This window comes from Rattus rattus, chromosome 2 (assembly GCF_011064425.1).
Source record: "Rattus rattus isolate New Zealand chromosome 2, Rrattus_CSIRO_v1, whole genome shotgun sequence".
NCBI classification, from domain to species: Eukaryota; Metazoa; Chordata; class Mammalia; order Rodentia; family Muridae; genus Rattus; species Rattus rattus.
In genome coordinates, this window is record NC_046155.1 from 213,449,410 (window position 1) to 213,476,352 (window position 26,943).

General features: G+C 37.8%; 1 protein-coding gene across 1 annotated transcript in view; it reads right to left on the reverse strand.

The window, feature by feature from the left end:
* The window catches only part of Lama2 (laminin subunit alpha 2), a 470,233-nt gene that overhangs the window by 292,711 nt on the left and 150,579 nt on the right, over positions 1–26,943 (reverse strand). The window lies entirely within an intron of this gene.

Sequence of the window (26,943 nt, forward strand, 5' to 3'; positions counted from 1 at the left end):
TTTAAACAGTTTGCAATATTCCATCTTACTTTATTCTGTAACCCCTGATGTCTTGCTGTCCTTCTTATAAGGCAAAGTGAAAACTTTCCCTACTGTGTTTGGTAAATGTAGTCCACGTTCCATTGCCAGGAATGTGCTGTCTAAGATGTCTGTCTGGCTTTCAAGGATGGTGCTCCACCCTTCACTTGGTTTGAAGTAGGTATGCGACATTATGACGGGTCATAGTAGTAGTGGTGGTCAGATGTGAAAACGATAGGGAGACAAAAATATACATGTGAAATAAACGAAGTATTTTAACAAAGTAGCACTGTTTCTATTTGGTTAAAAACCAAAACCAAACCAAAACGAACACATCCATGAGAAGACAGAATTGAGGAAACAGAGATGCGCCTGTACCTGGCGCTCATCATTAGTTCCTGACATCACCGTGTCAAACGGTAGCTGACAAATTCATCGGAAGAGGCGTGGGCAGGATGCTGATGGCCAGGCGGGCTGAGCCAGGGGTTTATAAAGGTAATACAAGTACTTAATCTTAGAAGGCTAAGCCTTTGAAAGGCTCTTTTCCTAGAACATTTGAAGGCTTATCATGTGTAATAGAAAGGGAAACTACTGTTTACTGTGTGTGTCAGAAAACTGTCAAGGGAAGGGTACTTGACTTTTTTAATTGGTTATTTTATTTATTTACTTTTCAAATGTGTCTTCCTTTCTGGTTTCCCCTCCACAAATTCCCCGTCACATCCCCTCTCCCATTGCCTACAAGAGGATACTTTTATAAAAATCCTACATAAAATTGACGTCTGAATCTAGACTTGTCTGAAATGAAGTAAGTAAGTTGTGAGCTATCTATGTCTCTGAAAGAGTAGGAGAGAGATATCTGTGTATCTGGAAGGTAGAGAAAAGCGTCTTTATTAGCTGAATTATGAGACTAGAACTGGTGTCTTAGTAGGACATGCGATTCCTTCCTGATAGCCTTACAATTCATTTATTAAGAGTTGATTTCTTTAACGTTAGAGGAAACCCTCTAAGGTTTAGCATAAGGCACCAGGAGAGGAATTAGTTTATTCATACCTGCTTTGAGATTTAGGGCTAAACCATATTCATGGCACAGGGATATAGATTTATAAATACATATAAATAAATAAGTTAAATATGTAAAAATGTAAAAACTACTACCTCTCTAAATGTAGTTCATATATTTACTTTGTGACCTTGAGGGAAGTTAACTCTGAAGTAAAAAAAGGGGGGGGGGGGAGCAACAACAACAAAAAGAAGTTTGAATCTAAAGGGCAAGAATATTTTCCTGCAAGTTTTAGGTTTCTTTTTAAAGCAAGGAATCTATGACAGGAACATGTGTGTAAAGCATATTCTTTATCTTCTATATGAGACATATAGAATTTATTTAAATATCTCTTTTGCTTTTTTATTTGTACTGGGAATTCCATTAAAATAAGTTTAAAAATGTGAAGTGTATAAAAACAGAAATATTATTTTCAACATTACAACATAGTTTCCATCGGAGAGAGACTGTTGAAGTAGTATCAGTCACCTACTAGACAGATAAAGATTAAAATCCTAATAATATGCTCCAGAAGTGAGTTTGGAGGGAACAAATATATTAGGTGTACAACAGCTGGGGAGGAATTGTTTACGGTAAACACAAACCTTAGAAAAATACCCTCATGTCTATTAATGTGGATGTCTCATTGACATAAAAATGATGTGACTGAAGACAATGGTTAAGTGACACGGTCCCGGGTGACACTCTGAGCTGCACTTTTACAAAAGTTAACCTATGATATGCCTGGCCTTAGGAGACAGGCATGTTAGTGCTGACATACTTTCGTTTTAACCCTTGGGAAACATTAACTTGGAATGATGACATATTCAAGGACATGATGTCATAGTGTGGGTCAGAACCAGGGAGCCAAAGACTAGCACAAGAATCAACAGTGAACATTTATGCCAAGTGCTAAGCCAATGTGAGGCTATCGATTCAACTGATAAAGCATTTTTTCACGTTATATCAAATAAAAACAAACTACAACATACGTGGCATTTGATAAGGATTTTTATATATATTTACTGTATGACTTTGAGAAAAGGTAATTTAATTCTGAAGTAAAAAATAAATGTTTGTATCTAAAGGATCAGAATTCTTATCTTTAAGTTTTAGGTTTATTTTCAAAGCAAGGAATATATATATGTATATGTATACATATATATATATATATCTGTACATATGTATATGTATATGTGCATATATATGTGTGTGTATAATATGTATGTGTACATAAGAATAATGTATATGAATGTGTGTATATAAATGAAGTTATATTTAGAAATATAAATATGAAACTAATCCAAAAAATATATGATTATTATTTTGATGTCATTTATTTTTTAAATTTATCAGATGAAATATCTCTCCCTAAAAATGTTAAGAAAAACGTTAGCATTCTTATGTAGAATATGTGAGTGAAGTAAAATATTTGCAAATCTTCACTACCTGCAAAATGTCATTGTTTTTGAATCAGAACTTGACTTTCATGAAGAGTACTTTGAAAATGCATTCAGGAATTCTGAAGGAGTTTCTCTTTGGCTAGCACAGACAGCACAGGGGAAAAGCATCCCTTAGATGAGTAGTGCTCACTTAGCTATGCCATTTAAAAAATAAATCACTTTTTTCTTGAACAAATACATACACACCAACTCCCACCCCCAAATATGGACTATGGATGCAAAAATATGAGCAGATATGATGCCTCAGTTTGAGTATTTCTTGGAGTTATGGCTTGGAATAATATTTATTTATCTGCAGTGAGCTTTAAAATCCTTATCTTTTGTGCGTAAATTTCAACATTGTTATGTTTGCTTTGAGATGTGTTCAATATATTTAGGAAGTACACGCATGCAAATTTTTAAAGAAGGGCTATTTTTAACATTTGAAAATGTTGCCTTTGCTTATACTGTACTTTGAGTATAGCCACTCAACCTCCCTAGTTTCATGAACTGTTTTCTTTTTGAAACTCACTAATTCTCCTTAGTGCTAATGGTATATGCATGGCTGTAGGGTCATCTACAAGAGCATGGGTAGCCTGCCAGTGAGCCCTGAGCAAACTGACTCATTGGCCCTTAATCACCAATTCTCAGTAGCTCCTTTAGAGGGGCAGAGCTTAATAACTCGCCCCCATCCATGCTGGGTTTCAGCTGGCCTGATCTTACATATGCACTATCTCACTGTTTGACACCATTAATTATACGTTACCTATCCAACGTGGAATTTACGTTCACCTAAATAGAAAACTCACGCTTCTTAGGTCATACAACTTAATGGGAGTCCTCAAGATCTCTTGTTTAACTGAAAAATTCTTAATCATGCAGAACTCACTGCCTCCCCGTGAACGGGTTACATAGTACTTCAGACTTTCCTTTTATTTTCTATAAATAGCTTATTAGCATAAAAGGCTTCTTGGGAGCAGCCCTGGGGAAGAAGAGGCAGATGGATTTCTGTGAGTTCAAGGCCAGCTATGGCTACTTATTGAGACCTGGTCTCAAGAAACAAACCCAACCAAGCAATGAAACAACCAAGGAAGCAAAAAGCCAGTTTTCTCGGGATCTGCATATTTAATCATTTGTATATTATTAAGTAGTTCAGACTGTGTCACTCCTAGCCTCAAGAAGGAGAGGAGAGATGAAAACTAATGCAAGAAGAAGAGAACAAACGAAGAAAAGCAAGAAGGAAAACCATGCCCAGTTTTCTAAGGGAAGTTGAGCATTTGCTCTATGATGTACGAGTAAGTTTGGGATGTTTTTCTACGGTGCTTAATTTCCATAAACTATAGGTACCCTTCAAGAACAAAGGGAATACAAACAGTATTCTTTACTATTTTCTAACAAAACAGAGTTCCTGACACACAAAAGCAGACAGCCCCTCAGGGCACCCCACAGTCCCCGCTAGGAGTTCAAAGCGGGACAGGAAACCCTTGCTATCAATCACTACATGAAACGCAGTTTCTCACACTCTCATGGGGCTGCACATGTTTGTGCAGCTTGGGAGACTTGCTCCCTGCATGCTCTTTCACATCAGCACAGTAAATGCATACTTAGTTGGGGGGTGGGCACTTCCATGTGTCCTGTGAACTTTCACCCACTGCTTTAGATTTTGCAGCATGCAATGGATTTTATACATGGTTTCTGCTTTTCTTTATAATTTTTTTGTTTCTTAATGAAAACCCCTTCCACACAGACCAGATGTTTCTCCACTTGGAAGAAGGGAAGTCATTTCACATCATAAATACCAAATCACATCTCAAGGTCACAGTCAAAAGCTTTTATGTCTCATTAAATGTCAGCCTTGTCATTTATTTCCCTCATTGAGCGCCATTTAGATCTTGGACTGTGAATATGCATGGGCCTGGTATTATCAGTGAGAAGGCTTCCAGCTAACAACTAATATAAAACATCTCCAATTACATATCCAGCACTTCACATGCTTACATCGGCAAGTAGCAAACACTTTCCTAATTCAAAGCTCCAAAAGCTTTATGGTCCATGGAACAGCAACTTGTCCCATGGAGAAAAAGAAACAGGATGCCTTTGTAAGGTAATCCATAACATAACTACTGAGATACAAATGTATTGATCATTACTTTTTCTCCAATTAAATGAATTTAGGCCACTTGTAATTCTCAGAAGTGACTGTTGTAATTCTTATATAGTAAAAATAATTCTTGGATTCAGTAGTGAGCAAAGGCAATTGTAACATTTATTCACCCAAGTCTAAGCCTCAGTTTTCACATGCTGACCGAGTGGTATTTTGAGAACAGGAACAACATTCCAGCGCTTCATAACTTTTTACAAGCTTACTTTCAAACGTAATTGTCCATCATCAGGCAAACAGACTCCAATGAACTATATTCATATCCTCATTTGGTGAAGAATCTTGGGTTATTTTGTTTTTAGTGAAGTCCTTATTTCAACAAAGAGAAAACATGATACAGGGAAGATACATAACCAGCTAAAGTCTACCAAAATATTGGTAGAGAATCTGGGCCTTGAGCTTCAAGCTCACATGTTCATATGTAATCCTATGTATTAATTGCTTGGATCAATATGGTTTTTTTATTTGCTTTACCTTGTTACATTGATTTTAAAATATAGCACATATTTTTTGGCATCCATTCCAGTGAGTCACTGAAGCCTTTACAGATAAACAATTTAAATAGGCATATAAACAATGGTAAAACAGAAGCAATGATTAAAAGTTTCCCACCAATGCTCATCAAATTATCCCTCAAATAAAAACAGAAGGAAAATCAACAGTGGTATTTTAATATGGTAGAGTTACCCTGATACTGAAACCATATAAAAATTCAGCAAAAGAAAAAAGGATAACTACAAACTGATTTCCCTGATGAATATAGATGCCAAAATACTCAAAAAGTAATTTCATAATAAATCCAAGAACACAGCAAAAATATCATCCATAAAGGCCAAATAGGCTTAATCTCAGAGATGCAGGAATGGTTCAATATATGAAAATCAATAAATATAATTTATCATATAAGCAAATTGAAAGGAAAAAATGATCATCTCCTTAGATGAAGAAAAGGATTTTCACAACATTCATTGCTCTTCCTGACAAAAGTCCTTGAGAAATTAGGGGAGTTGACTTTAACATCCAACTCTCACCAATGAACAGATCATGGACACAGAAACTAAACAGAGACACAGTGAACCTAACAGAAATTATGAGCCAAATGGTCTCAACAGATATCTACAGAACATTTCATCCTAAAACAAAAGAATATACCTTCTTCTCAGCATCTCACAGTACCTTCTTCAAGATTGACCATACAACCAGATATAAAAGAAGCCTCAACACATACTAGAAGATTAAAATAATCCCATCCACCCTATTGGATCACCACAGACTAAGGCTGATTTTCAACAACAAAAGTAACAGGAAGCTGAACAACTATCTACTCGATAATAACTTGGTCAAGAAAGAGAGAAAGAAAGAGAGAAAGAGAGGAAGAAAGAAAGAAAGAAAGAAAGAAAGAAAGAAAGAAAGGAAGGAAGGAAGGAAGGAAGGAAGGAAGGAAGGAAGGAAGAAATTAAAAACTTTTCAGAATTTAATGAAAATAATGGCATAAAATACCCAAACTTATGGGACACAATGAGAGTCGTGCTATGAGAAAAACTCATAGCTCTGAGGGCTTCCATAAATAAATTGGAAAGAGCATGCACTAGCAGCTTAACAGCATGTCTGAAAGCTCTAAAACAAAAAAGAAGCAAAAACACCAGAGAGGAGTAGATGGCAGGGAATAATCAAACTCAGGGCTGAAATCAACCAGATAGTAACAAAAAGAACTATACAAAGAATCAACAAATTCAGGAGCTGGTTCTTAGAAAAAAATCAACAACATAGATAAATCTTTGGACAGTCTAAGCAGAGGGCATAGGGACAGTATCAAAATTAACAAAATCAGAAATGAAAATGGAGACAGAATGACAGAAACTGAAGAAATTCAAAAAAATTATGAGATCCTACTACAAAAGCCTATACTCAACAAAACTGGGAAATCTAGATGAAACGGATGATTTTCCAGATACACGCCCAGGACAAGATTGTTTGAGTACAGAATTCTATCAGACCTTCCAGAAAGACTTAATATCAATACTTCTCAAAGTATTTCATAAAATATAAACAGAGGGAACACTACCTAATATATTCTATAAAGCTACCCTTCCACTAATGCCTAAACCACACAAAGACCCAACAAAGAATGAAAACTTCAGACCAATTTCCCTTATGAATATCGATGTAAAAATACTCATTAAAACTCTTGCAAACTGAATCCAAGAACACATCAGAATGATCATTCACCATGATCAACTAGGCTTCTTCCCAGGGATGCGGGCATGGTTCAATGTACAGAAATCCATCAACATAATCCAATATATAAACAAACTCAAAGGAAAAAAACCCACATAATCATCTCATTAGGTGCTGAAAAAGCCTTTGACAAAATACAACACCCCGTCATGCTAAAAGTAGTGGAACTAATAGGAATTCAAGGCCCATACCTAAGTATACTAAAAGCAATATACAGAAAGCTAATTGCCAACATCAAACTAAATGGAGAGAAACTTGAAGCAAAATCAGGGACAAGACAAGGCTGCCCACTCTTCCCCTATCTATTCAATATAGTACTTGAAGTTCTAGCCAGAGCAATTAGGCAACAAAAAGAGATCAAAGGGATACAAAATTGAAAGAAGTCAAAATATCACTGATGATATAATAGTATACATAAGTGACCCCCCCCAAAAAAAGATCCACTAAAGGACTTTTACAGCTTACAGTGAACTTCAGCAAAGTGGCTGGATACAAAATTAACTCAAACAAATTAGAAGCTTTCCTCTACTCAAAGGGTGAACAGGCCAAGAAAGAAATTAGGGAAATGACAACATTTATTATGGTCACAAATAATATGAAATATCTTGGTGTGGTGCCAATCAAGCAAGTGAAAGATCTGTATGACAAGAACTTCGAGTCTCTGAAGAAAGAATTTGACGATTTCAGAAGATGGAAAGATATCCCATGCTCATGGATTGGCAGGATCAATATAGTAAAAATGACCATCCTACCAAAAGCAATCTACAGATTCAATGTAATCCCCATCAAAATTCCAATTCAATTCTTCACAGAGATAAAAAGAACAATTCTTAGATTTATCTGGAGTAACCAAAAAACCCCAGGATATCAAAAACCATTCTCAACAATAAAAGAAATTCTGGGGGAATCATCATCCCTGATCTCAAGCTATACTACAGAGCAATAGTGATAAACACTGTATGGTATTGGTACAGAGACAGATAGGTAATCAATGGAATAGAAGTGAAGGCCCAGAAATGAACCCACACACCTATGGTCACTTGATCTTTGATAAAGGAGCCAAAACCTTCCAGTGGAAAAAAGACAGCATTTTCTACAAATGGTGCTAGTTCAATTGGAGATTAACATGTAGAAGAATGCAAATTGACACATTCTTATTTACTTGTAGAAAGCCCAAGTCCAAGTGGATCAAGGACCTCCACATAACACCATATATGATGAATCTAATAGAAAAGAAAGTGTGGAACCTGGGGATGTATAGCTACCAAAAGTGGGTCATTGGAGATAAGCCATGGAGGTGGTATCAACTTCTCGTTCCATCCAAACTCCTTTTCTCTTGAGTCATCAAGATATAAGAAGTTGCTACAAGCTCCTCCTGCTGTAGACCAATCACCCCTGGCTGCAATGCCATTCTTACCTCCGAAATCATGGACTAAAGAAAATCCTTTCTGCTTAACATGTTTCTGACATGTATTTATTCTATTAATGTGACCAGAGAAATAATTGTGTTTAGCTTCATAGACACACTGTAGTTAATGTCCAGTTTCACATGTCTGAGTATGGTTATGACGACTGAGATCGTTAAACTATTGAATATTTAAAAATCCGTTCCATGAGTTTGAGTAAATGACATTAGATACATATACATTGAGCAGTGAGCCTATTACTGTTAACTTACATTGATAATACCTAATTTTAAAAATGCAGTTTGGAGTTCGAAACTATTCATAAAATGTGCTTATCAGAATCAATATTTTGGTGTTGTAATAAGATATAACTAAATGTAGGATGAAAAACCAATATAACATAAATGGGAGGAAAAAAGGAACAGGATTACAGTCTATTCTCATATCATCGCCCTTCCTTTGTTTAATTTCAAGCATCTGGTATTTTGATGGAAAATTTGAGCAAAACGGCTTGGACTTGCTGAACATCCACAGTGGTGAGAGAACAGAATACATTTATGCTTTGTAAAAACATTTTTATATGGACTCAATTCAAATTAACTAGGCATATTTCACTGCTGTGCACACAATGCTAAACATGCCTGGACCAAAGCTCTAAAATGGATCATTCGGTATGAGGAACCCCATTTGCTCATATTTTTCATCAAAATATCTCTTTTTTGGGCTGGCGGTACATGCCACAGAGACTCAGGAGACTGAGACAGGCAGATTACAAATTCAACTGTAGCCTAGGATACATAGTGAGATCATGATCAGCTTGGGAAGATTTTTCTGTAAAAAAGTATCAGTATTCAGTGAAACAGGCCCTCCTGTAATTTGCCATAAAGGGTTTGTCACAAACCCTTTTCTTTCACTCTTTTGTGTTTTGATGGTTTTCTCTTTTGCAATAAGGGTCTAGATATTTTTCCGAGGCCTTAACAAAATGGGAGATAGGAAGGGGGCATATTTCTTCATTTCTTTTATCCCACTGTTTCCTCCTAGTCTCGTATATAAAATAATTCCTAATTCCCTCTATCCAGAGAAGGAGACAATGTGGTGTTAGTATGTGTATGTTATCATTGTGGCTTCCTATAGTATTGGTGTTCTTTTGCTGTCTAAGGAACTTAGCAGTTACCTCAGGTACTAAACAACATAAACATATTTTATCTCTGCTCCATAGGTGAAAATTTCAAAACAGGTTTCCATGGCAAAAGCAATTCGAATTGTTTGTATGGAATATGTCCCCTCTGCAGCTTACAGGGTAAAGCTATTTTCTTGCTTGTGCAGACTGATGGAAGAATCCAGCTGTTGTGGTTGTGCTAGTGAGATTCCCACGGATATGCTGGCTGGCAGTGTCCATTTCCTGATTCTGAAAATGCTCTATGTTCCTGGGCTCACGTGCTCCTCTCTTGGCAAGGTCAATGAGTCCCGTTCGCCCTTCAAATTTCACCTCTGTGCTGACAACACTCTGAAGCTCTTTTGTCTTCCTCTTTTGCATTTAATGCCTCTTATAATTAGATTGTGCCCTCCCTCTTCATCTAAGACAGACTTTCATCTCGAGGCCATTCAGGAGTTAAGGATGTAATTTAGCCAATGATGTCCTTGTCTAGCAGGCCATATACAAAGCCTTGTGGCAAACTCCAACACTGCATAAATCCAGGAGTACATCCCAGAACTTGGGAGGTAGAGGCAAGAAGACAAGAATTTCAACATCATCTGAAACTACATAGTAGACTATGATGGCCTCAAACTCAGAGACCTGCCTTTGCCTCCAGAATGCTGAGATAGATTAAAAGTGTGCACCACCACACCCAGCTATAGAATACATTTGATTACATATATTAGCATATTTACAAGGTTGAGATATTAGGATCCTTGTATCTTTTTTAGGGGGCTATCGTTTATCCTACCATAGCAATATAAGTAAATACCATTCTAGAGCCATATAAATCAGAAATTCTCAACCCGTGGGCCACGACCCCTTCTAGAATGCATATCAGTTACTCTGCATATCTGTATTTCCTCTATATGTATATATTTACATCATAACTCATAGCAGCAGCAAAATTATAGTTTTGAAGTAGAAACAAAATAATTTATGATTGGGGGTCACCAAAACATGAGGAATTGAAAACTTGGGGAATTATATGAGGTAGATTGAAAATCACTGATATAAATAAATGTGCCCCACGAGAAGGTCACAGGATAGGATTTTTGCAAATCTACCCAGAATTTTGGTTTCGAGTCAGGTGCTATGATTATAATTTTGAAATAATGTATTATAACTTTTGGGAGAGGCCTTGTTATAAGACATTAGATGGCTGCACAGCTCTCAGGGAGTAATAGAATTAAGCAGATTAAATCACAATATCCAGAAAACGACAAATCACTGAAAATTCTGACAGGCTTCTAGTAACAGGACTGCAGACCGAGCAGACACGGCTTATAATAGAAACCTTCCCAGCTAATGTCATTCTGCCGAGTTTCAAGCCGGAAGACGCTGAGATCAACTCAGAATATAAATCATGTCAAAAGTAAGAGTTAAATACCAAAATAGATTCCTTAAAGTTTAAAAGTGACTTTGCTAAGGCCAGCACACGTTGACAAAAATTAGAGCCATGTTATATTACTACTTTGTGATAACGTTTTCCCACCAAACAAAAAGCATGCTTTCAGATTGTGAGCTGAAAAGAAAGAACATTACAAAATTAAAAGTTTTAATCAAGGGCTGGGGATTTAGCTCAGCGGTAGAGCGCTTACCTAGGAAGCCCAAGGCCCTGGGTTCGGTCCCCAGCTCCGAAAAAAAAGAACCAAAGGGAAAAAAAAAAAAAAAGTTTTAATCAAGGGGAAGTAGGTGGCCACTTTTAGATTTACACCCATTTGGGTATTTTTGTGTGTGTGTATGTGGAACTCCATGTGTGTTTTGTGGGTGCTTCAAAATTAACTGTATATAGTCAAAATAGAACTACACACTTATAACAAATGTCCCCAATATCTAATGGCATGCTGTTTCAGAAACTGGCATTTTCCTTCGAGGGGTTAAGTCTTTTGATATTTGAGATGATCTGAGCACTATTTTAGAGCGCACATGCATCGCTGGCTTGCATTTTCTTCAAAACTCAAACCCAAATAAAATATGAGCAAACAAACAAACAAACAAAAACAACCATAACTCTAAATCTTAGTCATCAACATGAAAAGCGAGGAAGAAGAAAAAAATGTAAACAGTTTGAGGGACTAAAGGACAGAAACATAAAATGTGTTTAAGCCTTGGGAGGCAAAGGTATATTCTAGTGCAGTTATCCCAGATTGAAAACATCCAATGCAGCCTCTGGTGTGGATGAAGGATGAGTGCCCACCCTGGAGCATCGTGAAGCACCCCTCCCTCACTGAGGAGTGAGCACACTTCATACCATGAGCAGTATAGTGAAGGGAATGGCAACATACTAGAGAAATATGCGAAGAACAAATCAGACAATGCAGGTAAAAAAATTAGCACTGTGCAAATTACATATAAAACACTGAACCTATGACACACACATGTGTATCCTCAATACATTTAGACTATTTATTGTTATTGTTCTTGTACAAGAAATAAAGTAACTATGGAAACCACCAGTTGAAACTGTTCCACATGAAGAAAAGTGCAATTTCTCAGCATTGATTTGGCCTCTCTTTGTTGCAATATTTTATTTGTGATAGAACAAGCACATGATTGGTATTTTTTTTTGAGTCTGCGAAGCATTGTCATATTATATTAAGTCATTTGGTTTTAGGGAGAACTATAAAACCTCCACTTCAATGGAGAAGGAACTGCAATATGTTTAAAATCATGACAAAGATTACATACTACTCACCAAATGTATAATGAAGTAAGTCAAAGCTACTGAATACCGTAACTGCCTTGAATGGGCAGAAAATCCAAGACTTGTCCAACATCCATTGCTCAACAATGTATTGGGTTTTTTTTGTTGTTGTTTTTGTTTGTTTGTTTGTTTTAGTTTTTGAGACAGTTCTGTACTTTGTAGCTCTAGCTGGCCTAGAATTCTCTAGTCAACCAGGCTGTCTTTGAACTCCCAGAGAACCACCTATATTTGCCTCTAGAATGCTTGGATTAAAGGCAGAGACCACCATGACTGTGGGTGTTTTACCAGCATGTTTATCTGTGTACATCCTGTATGCCTGCTGCCAGCAGAGGGCAGAAGACACTGGGTCTCCTAGAATTGGAGCTAAATGCAGAGCATTGTGACCTGCCTTGTGGGTACTGGGAATCGAACCTGGGTCCTCTCCAATAGTAGGCAGCCCTCTTAACAGCTGAGCCACCTCTCTACCCCCCAAGTATAGTATTGTTTTATGGACAAGGAATAAACATCTCTTCTGACTTAAATGCATCTGTCCTGATGGCTCAAACATTTTTTTAATCTCCTATTCAGATTTTTATACTGAACAGCAGATCTGTATATTATCATTTTTTTAATATTTCCATTTGGATATTTCATAGGGTTCTCTGGAATCTTCTTTCATATATCTCACAGGCAAGATGGATAATCTTCCTATGAACCTGATGGGATTTAGAACCTCTGTGTGGTCATACACCTCTGGTTTTACCCATGAAGAGGTTTCAAGGACTTTAGCAAAGCAAGGAAAACCCACCCTGAATATTGTTGGCACCACCCCATGCCCTGGTGCCATAGACCACATGAAAAGGAGAAGAGAAATAAGCTGAACACACACACTTAGTACTTGTGCTCCCTAACTGCAGACATTATGTAATTAGCTGCCTTATACTTCTGCAATCATGCCTTCCCCAACCCCATGGTGCCTTTAAATTAACAAGAAGATTACCATTGGGTTCAAAAATCTGTCAGTCTGTCACATCTGCTACTCCCCCTCTGGACCAAAATTAACAGTGACTGGAAAATTATGGTGTAAGGAGAACTGCAAGTCTTCTTCTGGTTCTTGTCCTTTTTATTCTTGCACAGAAATATTTGATTGTTAAAAAAAATAAATAAGGTGTGCAAAGTCTGTTCCCGATTCTTGAAAAAATAAATACCAATTATAGTGGCAATTCCCTGTCCATCTTGTCACTCTTGTTCCCTGTCCTACTTGTTCCCCATCCATCTCTGTTTCTCTTCTCACATCTTCCTTAAATGTGCAGGGACATGTATGTGTTGTGCTCTATGTGCTGATTTTCTTCTTGCTTTAGTACCAGTTTTTGTGGAAGAAGGAAGACCCACCCTCAATGTGGGCAGCAACATCACATGGGTTGTGAGGTGATGGCTAAAAATTAGGGGGGGCACACAGACATCAGCTTGACATCAGCATTAATCTCTCTCTGCTTCCTGTTGGCACACTTGGGAGTGAACAGCTAGTTCACACCTCTTCTGTGATGTCATTCCACCCTGGTGGATTGCATTCCTCTAAAATGAGAGTCAAATAAAAAATTTTGGTTTTAGTTTCCTTCCTGCTAGATATTTGGTTCCAAACTAAGAACAGTATCCAATATAAGTTTCTAAGTGTGTGTGTATGTATTCTACATAAATATATATGCCATAATATAGCTGTGCTTTTATTAAAAATATAAAACACATTTTAAAAAAGAAATAAGCATTAGTTTAAAGTAGTAATTTGTTGATTTAAAATTCATTTGGCCCAGTGGTTAGGAGCACTGACTGCTCTTCCAGAGGCCCTGAGTTCCATTCCTAGCAACCACATGGTGGCTCACAGCCATCTGTAACGGGATCTGATGCCCTCTTCTGGTGTGTCTGAGGACAGCTACGGTGTACTCATATGCATTGAATAGATAAATCTTTTAATTCTTCTCACTGTAATAACCTCTTATAGATGTAATGTACATACAATTACATTGTAATGCTTGAGGATATGAAATGAGAAAAAAAGTCCAGTTTTTGTACTCAGAATAATAATACACCTTATAGGAGGAACAATGTAGTAAAATATGCTTTTACATTTAAAAAGATATTTTTCTATGGATACAAACATCTGAAGATCTGTTTTGTTTATTCAATACTACAGATTAATGATTTTGCACACAAATGATACAAAAATATTTACCCTAGGATAAGAATTATAGCTACACTGAACCTATTAAGTATGATCCCCTTCTTTTATGCCTAATTATTTTAGGATCCAGTTAAAATTTAACTAACATGTGCCTATTATTATTATCCAATATTCTTAAACTATAATAGTTTAAGAATACATTGATAGTGTATCATTTTAACATGTTTGAAAGAAAGGATTAAAGCAGGAGGAGGAGCAGGAGGAGGAGGAAAAGGAGGAGGAGCAGGAGGAGAGGAGGAGGAGCAGGAGGAGAGGAGGAGGAGGAAAGGGAGGAGGGGCAGGAGGAGGAGGGGCAGGAGGAGGAGGAGGAAGAGGAGGAGGAAGAGAAAGGGACACCTACCACACCACAGGCCAAAGGTGCCATGTAGTCCTCTTAAAAAGGGATGAATGGCTAGGCTGGAATAGCATAGGATCTAATGTACAGAGATTTGACAATATTCATTATCATTCAGAAATACATTTAATAAACAAAATGAACATACATCTAAATCTATGCTCTTACAAATGAAAATATTCTCTACATGTATGATATCATTGGACATATCATACAGAAATGAGCAATACTGCCTGTGTCAAAATTACAATTTCACCTTGTCTCCCATTCACATGTTTTCTCTACCTAGATTGCCAAGATTCTCTCATTTATCTTACCTCTGACTATGTATGACAATGTTATAATAACCACAATCTCTTCATTATAATCAATTTTCAGAAAACACTGGTTAGTATTAGGCATTTAATGAATGTTATTAAAAAATATAAAAAATACATTTTAACTTAGGTCCTATTGCTGATTTATATTGCAAATAAAGGTTTCCACAACCAAGCATCTTTCCAGTTTTTCATAAGAGGCTTTATAATTATCACAACTACACCGAATGCATACTAAGATTTTTAAACGAAGACTTAGTCATTGTTATTGGATACAGTAAGGCTGCTGAACAGCTTTTGTGTGGAAGGGCATAAGAGGATTTACGATCATCAAAACATTGTTCCCTAGGTTAAGCTGTTTTGAGTTCTGAGGAGAAGAAACACTGAACTTTTTCATTAGAGTAAGATAGTTCAGTTCAAATATCGTTAGATTACCACAAATTATCTTATTTTTGATATATTAGGAGTTAATTTGGATGCCCTGTATAGCAATGGTGAATCTGCTCTTAACGTCATCTGAAATAATGGACTTGGGAACAGTATGTGTATTAATCTAGTTCATATTTCAGGGCTTTAAGCTCTGATTCATTACGCTCATTTTCCGTTCTTGCATTAAAAAGGCTGAACGCACAACGAGAGGTTGATGTTTCTGTATTTGATAAAGAATTCAATAAGTTCTGGCAAATTCACAAGGGCTCCACAGGAAGAGTAACTGCGTCATCTATCCTGGACCCTTGGAGGCTTCCAGAGACAGAACCGCCAACCAAAGAGTGAGCATGCACTGGTCCTCTGCCTGGAACACATGGAGCAGACATGCAGCTTGGTCTTCATGTGGATTCCCAACAACAGGAGTGGGGCCAGTCCCTGACTCTGTTGCCTGCCTGCCTGTCTGCCTGCCTGTCTGCCTGCCTGCCTGCCTGCCTGCCTGCCTGCCTGCCTGCCTGCCTGCCTGCCTGCCTGCCTGCCTGCCTGCCTGTGGTTCCCATTTGCCTAGTTGGGCCACCTCATCTGGCCTCAGTGGGAGAGGATGTTTCTAGTCCTGAATGACTTGGTGAGTGTGTAGGGAGTGATACCTGGAGGGTTCTTCATTCTCAGAGGAGAAAGGGAGGGGGAATGCGAGAATGATCTTTGTGATTGGGGGTATTGGGAGGAGAGGGGCTCTGATATTAGGATGTAACACAAATAAGTAAATAAATTTAAAATGGCTGGCAAATTCAAGTACTGTGGAGTACATGCTTTTGACTGACTTTTGAAGAGATCTATGATAATCACACATGGTCGGAATTTCACTCTGTTTCTTAGGGACAAAGGGAGAAAGGTCCTTTTTTTTTGACTCTACCTTGCTCCTAGGAATCTGCTAGATAGAAACTGTATGCCATTACCCCAAATGTATTGTTGTCAAATGACAGTTATATAAACATGTAGGGGAACTTTATGATGTCCATTTGTATCTGAACTTTAGACGTATTTCAAGCCACAGTGGCTGACTATACCCTAGCCTATAAATCTGAAACTGTGTCCAATCGCTAATAAGTCTAAAACACATTACACACTGGGGCCTCTCAGAACCTTTAGTTTCTTTTTTTTTTTCAATGAGAAATACTGAAAAAGCAACAACTAGACCCTCTATTATCATTTCAAAAGGTAGAAGCAGTTCTTGTTGTAATAGGAACAGAATGAAAAGTTTGAATTTCCTTGTAATTTGACAACAGAGCTTGTCCATGCAAGGAACCTTGAGGATGCTTGCAGGAAAAAAACTTCTTTGAATAGAGCAATGCACTGTCTTTGGTAACCTTGCTGACAATGGTTGATTGATATCTGTTGCTCTGAACTAAAGAGAAAACCAACTATGACATAAAGAGAGTAGCGACTTGCTAAAAATAATTGGAAGACTGTCCGAACCATCTCTGTAGTGATGCTTATACACATAATATAACTTCAAACCCTTACACATGGGCAAACTGTAGATACCTGATGTTTGGGCTTACATACAAAAGAAGTATAGTAGAAGGTAATGATTCTAAAACTGTTTTGTGTTCTAAATGCAGCCCTGATTTACTTACTATTTTAAGAATGTAATTATATAGATTACTTTCTTGCCCCAAATCTTATTTTCAATAAAAGATCTTAACACAACTTTATGAAATAATATGAGTTTCTGATAATTATGCCACCTACTAAGTATTCTACATAACTTAAAAATATTTTCTAATTCTTGACCAGAAAGTTGACAACATAAATATTAAAAATTTTACTTTTCTAGTTTTATCTTATTATTTAATATTCAATGTGTTAGTAAAAAGACAGTAGTTTTATTTAAGAATGAAAATAGAAACCATGCAGTTCTTAATTCTTAAAAATTCAACAGTAGCATGCATCTTCATAATAAATATCTTCAGTCACAAAGTAGATTATCTTATACCCCCAAGAAAATGTCTTTTGTATTTAAACCATTAATTAATAATTACTGGTAACACAGCATGATTCATTATATATTCTAGAAAAGCAAAATCTACTTACTGTAACAGTAGCTCAAGGCTATTCAGATAACCATGTGTCTCCATATTTATTTCTGAAGAACATCATTTTAATTGCACAGATTACTTATTATTTATATAACGTACCAGAACATGCTCTGGGCAGTCGTAACATATGAAAGGCATGTTTTGCCCTCAAGGATGTTCTTATACCCTCAAACTGACAAGAAAACAAAGGAAGACCATTTCATAAAATATAAATGATGGCTCTGCAATCTCCACATTGTTATTTACTCTGTAGAAAGTTGCTGCAGGTAACCAGGACGGTCAACCGGATTTTATATTTTCCATTTGCTCCTTGGGTTGTCTGTCATTTCAAAAATAAAATTTTCTTTCTCATTGGAGTTTTTAATCACATTGTGAGCTGTTTGGATTTTTTCAACCATTCCTGTTCATATTTACACTGAAATCATCATTCTATCCATAACCTTGAGAGGTATGGGTTATGGTTTTGCTTTATCAAAAGCAGAAAGCATATACTCAGCAAAAAGCTGTTCAAATAACAAGAAGACAAGCTACCAACAGGAAGTATTTATATAAGACTATATCTGGTTAAAAACTTCTCAAAATATTCAATAACCACTTCAATATCAATAGATAGAGCAAGGAGTTGAAATAGGAAGTTGCTTCATCCACTCCATGTATCAACCTAGTATTGCAGTAGCACCAGGGATGGCACAGCGCCTCTGGGGAATAATGATGGTTAAATAAAAGATTTAAAACTCGAAAGAGAAAAAAAGAAAACATTTCTCTAGTGTGGTCATTTCTGACCTATTTTCTGTAGTACAGACTGTCTGGACCTCCAGAGACAGAAGCAGAAGTTGGGGATGAAGTTCAGATGGCAGATTCTTTGACTAACATGAGTGAGGCCCTGGGTTTGATCCAGCATCATATAAAATTAGACATGGTAGTGTATGTTTATAGCCCCAGCGTGGAAGCAAGACAGTCAGAAGGCTCCTTGACTACATAAAATTTGAAGTCAGCTTGGGATATGTGAGACTGTCTAAAAAAAGGAGAAAAGAAAAAAGATAAAGAAAAGAAAAAGAAAAAAAATGAATATGGGTTCAAAAGTGTGCAAGCACATGAAGAAACCTTGTGAAAGATTACACACACATGAAATTAAGCTTGTGAAGAGGTGCTCAGCACCAAATCATTATAGAATCATAAGTCAAAACAACAAAATGTTACCACTCACCTATTATAATAGCTTAAGTGTGAAATAATAGAGTGTCAGCAAAGATTGAAAACAGAAGACTTTCATGCTAATAAAAATATAAAAATAGCACAACTGCCTCCCAAATGTAAACAGATTAAATTTATTTTAACCAAATTCTTAACTCTGATGTCATAAACTTGAAATTGATGTTTAAAAACAAGTTGCTTGATTTTGCCTTATCTTGTTGATAAAGTGGCCTATGTTTTTTTTGTTTATTTGTTTGTTTTTTGTTTTATTTGTTTTGGTTTTTTTTTTAACATTTTGCACTGGAAAATAGAAAGAGGTCTTAGTGGATGTCGAAAAGTCATAAATTCTGTGTGAGCTTGATCTAAAGAAGTTATTTATTCAAATTTTACTTAATTGCTTGGTTTTGCACCTTCCAATTCCATTCCAGGTGTTGTTGAAATGTTAAACAGGTATCAGAGAAAACAAAACAACACGAACTAACCCAAAACACATCCACTTAAGAGGAAAAAAGAAGCCCTATTGCTCCCTGTTGCCTCCTAACACAGAATGGATGACAATAGGGAACACAGAGAAGCCACATCAGGGCTCAACAATGCAACAGGGTTTAGAAGCCAGTAAGAAGAGGGAAACTCAGACTTTTCAGTCCTGTGTCTGTATAATTGCTCATGTCTTAAATTCCTCCAGAACCCAAGGAAAAGACTTGCATCCACATACAACTCTATAGGTTCATAAAACTAGAAGGTTGGGAAAGAATTTAGAGGACTATTTAGGTCTGCCTGTTGGTTCTGAACAGATGTGAACTTAAATGTATATACATTACATAAAATAATATATGTTATATACATATAAAAATATACATTTAATATACATATTAAGTGACCCTAGGTATATTTTATGCAATGTGTATATATATATATACATTATATAAAATAATATACATATATATGTGATCTAGTTAGATATATATGATATCTACTTAGATATTTCTCAGAAAAATCAAGTAGTTTTACTCAAGTTTCTATTTTTTTTTCTTTAAAGAGTATTCAACCTATATTTTCCCTTCCTCATCTTCTAAGGAAATAGAAATAATGACTATCATCACAAAAATCACGTATTTACTCACTCAGATGAAACTGTAGAACTGTCTAAAGCAATCTTTGTGCTGCTGGGAGTAGAGAACCGAGTTGGAAGAGTGGAGGAAGTAACAGAGTCAAAAGGAAACGTCCTGGTGTTTGGGGAGGGCCCAGGAAAGGGCCCACTCCAGAGCTGTCCAAAGTCACTCCTATAGAACTCACCAGTCTTCATCAATCAGGAAAACTGTGGATAAGATGCTGATGTGAAGAAACTGAGGAAGCATGAGATGTTTATGGACATTTAATGGTGGATGGCGGCTTCTTTTTTTTTTTTTTTTTTTTTTTTTTTTTTTTTTATTAACTTGAGTTTTTCTTTTTTAATTTTCGGATTTTCTTCCCTTTCCCGGTTTCCGGGCAAACATCCCCTTCCCTCCCCCTTCCTTATGGGTGTTCCCCTCCCCACCTCCCCCATTGCTGCCCCCCCGACAGTCTAGTTCACTGGGGGTTCAGTCTTAGCAGGACCCAGGGCTTCCTTCCACTGGTGACCGCTGGCTTTTTCCAAGGGGTTTGCGACAGAAAGCGCTCTGGGTTTTTATTTTATTTTTCTAACGTTTGGCTTCCTAATGGAGACATTGGTAAGCAAGTTCAGGTTTCCTCAGCCTCTCCCCATCAGCTGTGTGAATAGCATTTTAGATCCGGAAGGTAAGGTGCAAAGTTCAGTGGAAGTTTCTGTAATCTAGGCAGAAAGCAATCGGCCCCAAACACTGGTCGTTCCCGGACCTGAATCATCTTTGTGGCTTTGCCTGACACTTTTCCCATTGTCAACGGCTGTGCTCATATCTCATCAGCACATCCAGATGTGGACAATAGCCCAGCGACCAAAGCTTTTCTCTTTTCATCTGTGGTCTGATGGTGCCTTTACCATAGTTTGTCGAGCTTTTATTTCCTGCCTCATAGTCAATGGAAAGAATGATTCTCTATGGTGTTAGATTCAAGCTGTAAAGTCTGCACGACGTCTAATTCACCCCATCTATTAGTTTGTACAACATGTGGCTCCAAAATTAGGCTTTTCTAATCAGACAAGAACTAGAGGTATAATGTAGAATGCCTAACTGTATTACCTGCCATATCTACCTCCGACCAACTCCTTGCTCTCCGGGCCACTCTCTTAGCCACTGTCTCAGTCCTCCACTTAGAAACCCACCAGGTAAGATGTTATAACCATGTCCTGTTCTTGTGGCCCTGTAGCCAGCACCATCTCCATCCCCTGTAATCAGAATTATTCTCACTCCCCCTTGAACCAGTGCCACGTCATTTTCCTAAGTATCTGATGACATACCACCACCTCCTCAAACAAACGCTAGTCTCACCCTTCTGTAACCAGTGTCCTCACTTCTTTCCCTTGCAACTGAAGCAATATCCATACCTACCTCTGAGAGCAAGAACTATTCTTTCTTTTTATTGGACATTAATTTTATTTACATTTCAAATGTTATCCCCTTTCCCAGTTTCCCCTCTGCAACCCCCCTATTTCAATCCCCTCCTGCTGCTTCTATGAGGGTGTACCCCACCCACCCACTCCTGCTCATCTCCCCAGCATTCCCCTACACCCAGGCATCAAGCCTTCACAGGACCAAGGGTCTCTCCTTCCACTGATACCCGACAAGGCCATCCTCTGCTATATAGGTCCCTCTATATATACTCTTAGGCTGGTGGTTTAGTCCCTGGGAGCTCTGGTGGGACATGGTTGGTTGATATTGTTGTTCTTCCTATAGGGTTGCAAACCCCCTGAGCTCCTTCAGTCCTTCTCCTAACTCCTCCACTGGGCTCCCTGTGCTCAATCCAACGGTTGGCTGCAAGCATCAGCATTTGTATCAGTAAGGCTCAGGTAGAGCCTCTCAAGTGACATCCATATCAGGCTCCTGTCATCAAGCACTTATTGGCATCTGCAATAGTGTCTAGGTTTGGTGTCTGCATATGGGATGGATCCCCAGGTGGGCTGTAAATGCCTCAATACTACTTAGAAGGAGGAACAAAATACTCATGGAAGGTAGAGGATAGGAGGGATTTAGGAGGATGAGGGGAGAGGAAGTGGAAAGGGGGGCAGGATCAGGTATGAGAGGAGATGTGTGTGGGGTGAAGTATAGAGGGTCAGGAAATTGAACAGAAGTGTGTAGAAATGGGGGATGAGGAACTGCCACCAGCAAGTCCCAGATGCCAGAAAAGGAAGAGGCTCCCAGGACCAACAGGGATGAGATTAATGGAAATGCCCAACAAAGGGGAGGGAGAACCTGTAGAGAGGGGTTCTCTGGTCTGTAGATATCCAGAGGTTGGCCATGGCCCCCTGTTGAAGGATGGGGCCACCCACTCATCTCCAAAATTTTAACCCAATATTGCTCCTGTCTAAAGGACATACAAGGATGAAGAGGGGAGCAGAGACTGAAGGAAAGGCAAGAACTATTCTTATCTCCTCTACCCAGAGTACTATCCCTCTGTGGTCAGAGACACGTCTACCTTCAACTAACCTGGGCTATCCCATTCTCTTACAACCTCCTCATACATATCACCTATTTAGTGAGTTTTGAACGTTCTAATTAAGAGTTTGTTTAAGAGCCTGCTTTTTCATTGGTTTATTGGGCAGAGGCACCCGCACACAGACCAGATGACCTGAATTTGAAATCCAGATTCTATGAACCTACTCCAGAGGGTTTCTTCTAACCATTCATTCCATGGCATGACTGTACTTACACAAACATATGCCCACACAAACATACAATGATGGTGATGGTGATGGTGATGGTGGTGATGATGATGATGATGATGATGATGATTTTTATTATAAAATGATTTTGTTTTAAACTAGGTCTCTGGCTGAGTGTAATCACTATTCCTGGCAGTCAACTTGTCTATATCTGGAATGAAGTATAATCCAGAATTGGAGGGCACAGCTGTGATTCAGATCTTGTGGCTGGAAGACACAAGTTTCTGACTTGGATCTTGGCATGGAGATCTTGAGGACAGTGACTATGAAAAGCTTAGGCCCAGGCAAGGTAGTGCACTGTAGTGCACTCCTTTAATTCCAGGAGACTAAGGCAAGGAGATCTCTGAGTTCAAGGTCAGCCTGGGATAAAACAAGTCCCAGATCTAGTCGTGGTGGTACACACCTTTAATCCGAGCCACACTTTCTGCTGGTGACCCACATAAGGACATTGGAAGAAGGAAGATTCGCTCTCCTTTGCTTGTTTGCATTTACTAGCCAGCACATCTGTTGGAATCTGCTTCTACAGAAAACCAGCTGAAACAACTAGCCTTATGGGACTGAACAACTACTAGAGTTTTGGACTTCCAATTCACAGCTGACCATTGTCCGGGAGCTAGACTACAGACTGTAAGTCATCTTAATAAATTCCTTCAATATAGAAAGACATTCCATATTTTCTGTGACTCAAAAATCCCTGCCTAATACAATGAGAAATTATAGCCTTCCATTATGTGAGGACTTGAAGCTGTGTGAGCTAAATAAAGGGGTTGCCTATGTTTGTACTTGTACTAGTGGTATCCATATGGCAGCACTCTAAACAAACTTTGGGAAAGTTGTAGCCCTTGTAGGATATGAAACTGTTCCTGACCCCCTCCCCCCAAAACATTCTGTTCTTGCCAATTCCCATTTCTTCCTCATTCCAAAAATTAATGGCTGTGCATATTAGACTTCCTATTCTGAAAGAAAACAGCTGTTTGCTAAGATTAATTTTCTCCCTATGTGAATGTGTGTGCCTAGATTATTCTGCTTATAATGAATCTGGTAATAAATTTAGATTTGCATAACTTGTAGTGGTAGCTGGAAGAGATGTTATGGTTTTCTTGTACATACTAAACTATTAGAAAATAAAGCCAGCCTTTAAATTCAAATAAAGTATATTACAGTAAATTGTCTTAAACCTTGGAAAGCCTAAACTTGCAGAACCATCAACAGATAACTATGCATGGGTGGTTTTAGAAGTCACCCTAAAAAAGTGTAGCGCCTATTGGTAAGGTTGCTCACCTATAGATTCTGGGGCTAGAGAGATGGTTCATTAAATGGCATGCTCGCACTCATGTGATTAATTGACTTCAGAGTCTTATAGAGTACATCAAAGTAAGGCACAGCAGCTCTAAATTCCTATAACAAGATGGGAAGCAGAGAGGAGATTCTAACTGGCAGGATGGAAACTAACTGGCAGGCCAGCTAACCTAGCACATACATAGCTGTGAACAACAGAATGACTGTCTCAAAGAAGGTGGAAGGCTAGGCCAACACCTAAATGTATCTTCTGACCTACAGATACAAAATCACCCACAAGCATCACAGACATGTAGCAGCACACGTGCACACACACACACACACACACACACACACACACACACACACACACACACTTTTCTTTTAAAACAGAGAGGAAGAGGGAAAGACAGACAGACAGAGACAGAATTTTGACTAAAGTATAGATTCTCAGGTATTTGCTCAAGACTTCTGGGACAAGAGATAGTAGTGTTGATGCTAATGAAGACCTCAGATGACTGACACCCCAGGGATGGAGAGACCCACCCTTCAAAGGCTGCCACGGCTATCAATACAACTCACTTTCAAAAACAGATTTAGATTTAATTATTTTCTTAACCCACTACTGTGGTCTGTCTCCTTTTAGTAAAAATATTACACTGTGTGAGTCAGGAAGATGGAGTTAAAGGCTGACCGGGCTGTGCTTAAGGAATCAAGCTGTTGTGGGCTTCATTCCCAGCACAGTCAACATTCTCCCTAGCCTAGATATCTTCACTGACAGGAAGATCAAGAGCTTGGCACACAGAATGATTTACTTTCAAACCAAAATCCTATCTATCATACTCCATGTATCTGCCAGACAAGAGGTATACTGAATTACTATAGTTTAAAGTTACAAGATTCCTCATCAAGACAGTAATTAAGATTAGGTGTTACCATATGGAAATTTTATCTCTAGACTTATTTGGATGGAGAAAAAGCCAGAAAAAACACTTTAATCTTTAAACAGTACTATTGAATCAAAACTTTAAATTATTGGATATAAAAATAGCAACAGCAACAACAACACATGGATCATCTTTTTCTGCTGTGAGGTGAGTAGAAAGAAGCTTGTCAGTAAAGGGCCCAGAGGGTCAACCATTTTGTCTATTGGTTGTTAGTGCTCCATTTCACTAAGGGGGACATTACCTAGGATGACAAAGCTGAGGAGTCCTTCAAATCCAGCTCTAGATGAAAATCAGAGAGACAAATCAGCATCACTTCCTAGACAGGATAACAGATCCTGCTAGTCATGAGATAGTCAAAATACTCTGAAATTAAGTTTACATCATTGGGCTCTTCCTACTCATTTCCTTTTGTATTCTATTTTTTTCATTCTTCTATTTACTTTTTCTTCCCCTCTACCTCCTCCTTTTCTCTTTCCCTCCTCTCCCTACTTTATTTTCCTCTTTCCTTTCCCTTACCCCCCACCTCCTCTTTTTTCCCTGTTTTTGTTTTCCTGTCTTGGCGAATTATAGTAACGCCTCAAAGGAATAATTTCGCAATTAGAGTTAACAATAATAGCTGCACGTAGGTATCTATTATTTTCAAAAACCATTGTTGATTGATGGATATTTAATTCATTTAATTCCCACAATTGCTCTATGAATTAAGTATTAATATTAATCCATTTTTCACTTGAGGGAAACTGGATACAATGAAATGTTACTACACAGCATTCATAAAGCAGCTGTCTGTAAGAACAAAGGCCAACAGAGTTCCTTGATTCCATGTTAAGCAATATTGGGGCTGAGCATAATTTCTAATCCTTATTGTAAATAAATGAATATTTGAGTATGTGTCAAGATAAATTTCTTTCTCAACTAAGATCCAGCTAAGCTAGCATATTTATGGATTTAAATCAGGCTCTTCAATGTGTGATACAAGATCTTTGCCCCATCTTGTTGACAAATGCCAAGGTTTTATAAAATGTGTTCTACATAGTACCAAGAGAGGTCATGCAAGAACTACATCAAAACTCTTGTTTCTCCCTAAAGTCTATAAGTATCACCCCCCACCCACACTCCTTCTGAGCTGCTATTTCTAGTCACTCAATATGTTGAGGCTTTGATAAAATTACAGGTATTTTTTTTATAATTTCCAGAATTTAGAAGCCATTTTTCTAATACATTATAGGAAACAAAAGACTATATTCTTTAATTTGAAATAACTATCTTTGAAGTTCTCCTAAAGCCAAAATGTCAGCTACAGTAGCATATGAAAACTACCCAACTTCAATAACTTCCTGCAGAATTTTTGACACTCCTTCCACAAATCAAAGCATCTACATTTGAGTGATTTTTAAACTACTGTCCTTTATAAAATTTCTCTATAAATAAAAAGAAGGCTCTAAATAGTTTCCCCTGCCCTCATGAAAGATTTAAGAGTTGAAGTTCTTTGTTTCAAAAATTATTCATACATTCATATGTCTTCAGTGGAAGAATTTTTCTTTGTAAGTTTTACACAACCAAGAGACCAACAAGAATGAAATATTCAAACACTGTAAACAACCAAAAACTTAACAAAAGAAAATTCCCAGTCCTATAACCTCAGAACATTACACCAAGAGAAGGCTGTTTCCTAATGGAAGAAGCCAGTACTGTAAATCTTTCCTGTATCAATACATAAAGCACAAGAAGGCCCATTTCTTTGGGAATCACTGTAAATATATTCATCGTCATGAAACAATCATCTGTATCTAGTCATGTGTGCTCTCTGCCTCTGTGGCTGTCACTGCTGTCGATCTGAGGCTGAGAGGTAATGGCCTCATGATTCAAGGGAACTGCTGGAGTGTGTGTTGAGACTTCACTTTGACCGATGGCTTCATTCATCATCATAATAAGCCATTACTGCTGATAGGTCACAACTCATCGAAGAGACAGTCAGTGTAATTGGCTCAATTCCGCTAGCTCTCGATGTGCCTCAAGGAGATAAGCACTCTTTTGCAGGTAATTTTCAATCACCTACAAAACTACCTGTTTAGCAATTCATCAC